Consider the following 6,000-nt stretch of genomic DNA (forward strand, 5'->3'; position numbering starts at 1 on the left):
TTACCTAGCTCTCATTAGTAGGCGCCATCACGACTCCCGAGGGTGAAAAAATCTGGGTCGTGACAAATTGGTATCAGAGCCCTAGGTTACATAGGTCTCACATCTCACGGACAAGCTCAGTAGAGTCTGAGGGATCGGTATGGAGACGTCTGTATTTATCCCAAGAGGCTACAAAGTTAGGAAAATTTCACATTTGTTCTTTCTTGTCGTGCGGATTTGTTCCTCAAATGCTAATTGGATTTCTACTCTGTTCTTTCGCAGATGGCGAGAATACAAGCTTCCTCATCTACCGCTCAGCAGTCCGAGCCCCCAGTAGCAGCTCCCACTAGGGGCAGATGGCGAGGCTGAGGTCGTGCTAGAGGCCGAGGTAGGGGCAGATCTCAGCCTCGAGTAGCAGCACCAGTGGTGAAGCCTCAGGTTGATTTTGAGGAGGAGGTTCCGGCCTCAGCAGTTCCGGTGGGCCCAGCTCACGTCCCAAAGGGGTTCATTGCCACCCCAGTTCTTCAAAATGCTCTGGTCCGATTGGTGGGCCTCATGGAGAGTGTCACCTGAGCATGTTTGCTTCCTGTAGCTCCAGCCACTTCTCAGGCTAGAGGAGGTGCTCAGACTCCTGCTATGTGCACTCAAGAGCAGGTAGCTCCCCAAGTTCAGGTTCCAGCGGTTCAACCAGCTTTGGCAGTTCAACCGGGTGTAGTGGCTCAGACCGGTGATGGATCAGCTATGTCCGCCGATGCTTTGTAGAGGCTAGATAGGTTCACCAAGCTCTTCACTTCTACATTCAGCGATGCATCTACTGAGGATCCCCAGGATTATCTGGATAGTTGTCACGAGGTTCTTCGGAACATGGGGATCGTTGAGACCAATGGAGTTGATTTTGCTACCTTTCGTCTGTCTGGATCCACCAAAACTTGATGGAGGGATTATTGCTTAGCTAGACCAGCCGGTTCGCCATCTTTGACTTGGGAATAGTTCACAGCTTTGTTTTTGGAGAAGTTTCTCCCCGTGACTCAGAGAGAGGCCTTTCGAAGGCAGTTTGAGCGCCTCCAGTAGGGTTCCATGACGGTCACCTAGTATGAGACCAGGTTCATCGATCTAGATCGCTATGCTCTTGTGATACTTTCCACTGAGAGAGAGAGAGAGAGAGAGAGAGAGAGAGAGAGAGAGAGAGAGAGGGTGAGGAGGTTTATTGATGGTCTTATTCAGCCGATTCGTCTTCAGATGTCCAAGGAGGCCGAGAGTGAGATCACCTTTCAAGAGGCGGCCAATGTGGCCCGTAGAGTTGAGATGGTTCTGTCATAGGGAGGTGGTCATGGGTCAGATAAGAGTCCCCGTCATTCAGGCAGATTCAATGGTACCTCGTCTGGAGGTAGAGATTCATATGGTAGAGGCCATCCTCCTAGGCCCTTTCAGTCAGCTCTCCAGGTCTCACATGGTACTTCAGGTGGTCCTCAGACACATTATTCTGATCAGCAGCCTTACAGTGCACCACCAGCTCCCATCAGTGCACCACCGCTTCAGAGCTTCCGAGGTGGTTATTCAGGTCGACAGGGCCAGCAGTCTCAGTAGCCAAGGGCTTGTTACACTTGTGGTGATCCGGGTCACATTGCCAGGTTTTGCCCTCGAGCACCGGGTAGCTCTCAGCATCAGGGTTTTCGTGCTATGGTACAGGCACCAGGTGTCACACCTCCTTTTTACTACACTCCGTAAAGGGTATAAATATAAGGGATTTTTTCCAATTAAAGGACAATCGAAACAGGATTGTTTATTTATTTAAAAATCAGAGTCGCCACTTGGGAGATTTATGGTGTCCCAAGTCACCGGTTCAAATCCCAAGTTGAGGAAAAGATTGACTCTGTATTACAGTCTGCGAACCAGAACTCCGAGTAAGGAACTCTGTTAACCCGGGAGAAGGTGTTAGGCATTCCCGAGTTCCGTGGTTCTAGCACGGTCACTTTGATCATACTTGGCTTATTAAAATTGTTTAATTACTGACTTTAGACCCTATGTGCATTTATCCTTTACCGCTTTTTAATTAAGAAAATTATCTCGAAAACGGGTCACGCATATGTGTACCAATTTGTTTGGCGCGTCAAAAAATCATGTCACGCGAACGAGTCCACAATTAATAACACTTTATTATTATAAAAAAGAGAAAGGTTTGGCCAAAGTTGCGCGTGTCTAAAGCAAACTACGAACATTTGTCATTTTGTATGATTAAATGGTAGACGGTGCACCTCGGACTATATGAGCTAATTTAATTAATAACCTACGAAAACCCATTTTTATTATTAAGAAGGTTTGTTCGAAGTTGCGCAAATGCATACTCCGAATTGGTTTTTAGAATTGTAATCATGTCACGCGAACGTGTACACAATAACATTGTATTTTAAACGGCCCTAAAGGTTTCTCTACGAATATTTGTTATTTTACATCTACATTGTGAAATTAACACAAGAGCCATTTGTTACTAAGTGTCTAACTATGGCTTGTCTCAAATCTATTTGGCGGAATCCAGTTAATTAAGCACTAATGGAATTTGAACCCTTACTATCGAATGAGTGACTTAATCCGAGCTCGTTCGACTACAAGGCTGTCACCAAAATGACACTCATTCAATTAATAAGATAGCCCAAATAAGATAGGCCCAATTACTTAAGTGGCGCGTTAGTTCAAGATTAAAGAGGAACAAATGGGCTCTAATCATGAGCCCACAAGAAACTGTGAATACGAGCCATTCCCCCTTTTGTCTCAACATGGGTTCGAAATCCAAACCACAAGGCAAAGTAGAATTTAAAAAAAACAACAAACTGACGCAAGGCCAATCAAGACCCGAGATCCTGGACATCAGACCATCACATTCAAACAAATCAGCCCTTCAGCTAATTCAACAAAAAGCAATTACGCGAGACCCTGCACCTGGGAATAAGGGGAAAGCAAGAAGGAGTAAAGATCAGTAGGCAGCATCAACAGAACAAAATCCCAAACTCAGCAGCAGTAGTAAGCTCAAAAAATGACCAATGAAACCAGCCTTGGACCCAACTTTAAACCAGTAGAAATAACCACTGATACCCAGCAATCAAAAAAAAAGAACAGCCAAAATTTGAACCAAACTTTTGAAAACCAACCAAGCTCAAACCATTTTAGCCCTCGATTGGTCAGAGATCATTTTAGAAGGGATAGCCTCAAGAATTACAGAAAAACTTTCAATGGAACAGTGATTTTTGTTTTTTCCAGTTGTTCTGATTTCTCTTGTATTCTCAGCCCTTTTGGTCTCTCTAAGGTGTAAAAAAAAACTGTCTTGAATGAGAAGAAGGCTTCCTTTTAAAGGCTGAGGATCTGCTGTGTGCCTTCCAAGGAAAGGCAATCAGATTTTTCCCAAAATACCCGCATAGGGCATCTTTTAAAACTGATTTTTGGACAGCTGTCCATTTCCTTAAGATATTTTCAATTTACAGTCTGTTTTCCCTAACCATTTTGGGCAGCTGTCCATTTAGGAAGCTTCCCATCAGTTATTAAATATTCTTCAAGTTGAAACAATCTCCAAAATTACCCCCTAAAGTTCCCCATTATTCACTTACTCCCCTTAAATTCTGAATGCTCACAATCACAATAACAGTAAACAAATGGGCTGACACTTTCAAACAAATTGAAATTCAAAACAACTATTGAAATTATGAGAAAACTAGCTTGAATATCCTTCACACATAAACGTGAATTCAGAAAATGTTCTTGAAACAAGAATTAATGCGAACGATGAACTATACTTGACTAATCTTAATGCTTCAGTTCCAAAATTAATTCACAAATATGAAATGAAACCCAGCGGAAAGAAGAAAATCTCATGAATTGAAATCAAATTAAACTCAAACCTTACGAAGCCTATTGTCATTGACAATTACGCAAACAATCTAACTAACGAACTTACAACCAGAACATAATGCAATTAAGCAAGAAACAAAAATTCTGAAGGACGAAAACTGGAAAAACAAACAACCAAGCAAACAAACAGAAGAGATAAAAGGAAACCAATCGACGCAAAGGAAATTCTCCCAAACCTGCTTCAGCGAGAACTGCATGAACTCGAACAACCTTGGAGAAGAAAGTGAACCTTTGACGGTCATTAATCGGTTGTCCTTAACAAAAGACAAACGATTAATGATGGTTTTGGGTTCACTTGACCTTGCTAAGCCAGAAAGGAACCCAGGGAGAGACTTGGCTATCCGGACCTCTGCTCTACCACTGACGGACCATTTTGAAATAAAACAAACACGTATTTGAGGCAGGAAGGAAATGAGGGGTTGCATGGTGTGATTTTGGGTGGATCTAGGAATTTTTAGGGTTTCAGGCGCTAACCTCAGATCTGAGATTCGAGGCGATGGAGGGGGATTTGAGAGGAACTGTTTGGAGATTTGGGATGGGGAGGTGGAAGGGAGTTCATGGTGTTAATTCGGTGGCGATTGGATGCTGGCGCTGCCACCAGACGATGGGGAATTCTGGGGCGACTACTAGGGTTTGGGGGGCAGGTTTCTGAAGTTGGGGGTGTTGGGACGATGAACTGAGGGGGTGTGTGCGTTCAGACATATATATACTCCCCAGGCTTTAGTTCTGAGCCGTTCGATCAAATGGAGATCAACGGCTCAGATCGACACTGATCGAAACGACGTCGTTTCGTTTGAGGGGGAATCCGGACCGGGTCAGGCGAGTTTGCGCTGGAATTGTACAGATCTGGGGGCAATTGGGCTGAAGGAGATTTAATGGCCCAAATCCGAATTTCCCTTTGTTTTTGAATTTTTTTTCTTTTCCCATTTCCAAATTTCTTTTCTTTTCAAAATTAGAAATAAAACCTAAATTAATTATTAAAACTAATATTATCCTATCAGATTGAACTAATTAAACTCTAAAAATAATTAACATAACTAATTACATACCACATTAAAGAAAGCTAACAAAATTCGAGAAATTAAAATTAAAGTGCAAAAAATGAACTATTTTTGTGATTTTTTCATTTTATAAAACACTAAATTACTAATTATTTCAAACATGAAAAAAAGTAAATCCTAAATGCAAATGCAACATATTTTGTATTTTTCATTAATTAACAAACAAAATGCATAGACAAAAAAGCAAATAATTGACAGCAAATGCCACAAAATCCACAAAATTGCAAATAATGAAACGAAATTACTTTGTTTTGAATTTATGGGAGTATTTCATGTAGGGAAAAAATCACGTGCTCACAGCTGCCCCTCTTTGTTCGGAAACACGAAGAGTTTTCGTGCAAAGATAAAGTGAGTTGATACGAGCGATTTTGCCCGTTTGAATACTCCGTAGGAAGCATTTTTGAAAGATTTGACTGCACCCTGCCTCTGAGGTTGCTTACATTCCTTGGCTAAAAAGGAATCAGGTCAGTGTAGTTTGGGAAGTTTTGGTAGCTGGGACTACCATGAAGCTGTGATTTCACTATTGTTGTTGTTGCTGCTGCTTACTGAACCTCCTTATTACACCATGTCAAAATAAAACAAGAAGATATACTAGATTATGATCTATGGATTACAAAAGTCCTATCTATATCTTCAAACTTGATCTTGTGCTTCTTGTTGCCTTGTTGTTCACCATTCTTTCGGAGACATCCGTTTGTTGCCACCTTGAATTGTAAACTCAGATGTTTTCCCCTTCTTCAGGTGGGTTCCTGACTGCTGAACTTGATATGTATTCCCTGTTCTCCAGGCGGGCTCCTAACTGCTGACTTGAAAGTATTCCCTGCTCTCCATGCGGGCTCCTGACTTCAACATAGACAAAACAAAGGATTTGAAAGCTCAAACATAAATTGTACTCCCTTGTTCTCCAGGTGGGCTCATGATTGCTGACTTGAAAGTATTCCCTGCTTTCCAGGCGGGCTCCTGACTTCAGCTTGAAATGTATTCCCTGCTCTCCAGGCGGGCTCTTGACTTCAAAATAAACAAAGCAAAGAATTTGAAAACTAAAACTTTAAATTGTACG

The sequence above is a fragment of the Nicotiana sylvestris genome, chromosome 1, assembly GCF_000393655.2.
Source record: "Nicotiana sylvestris chromosome 1, ASM39365v2, whole genome shotgun sequence".
Lineage (NCBI taxonomy): Eukaryota > Viridiplantae > Streptophyta > Magnoliopsida > Solanales > Solanaceae > Nicotiana > Nicotiana sylvestris.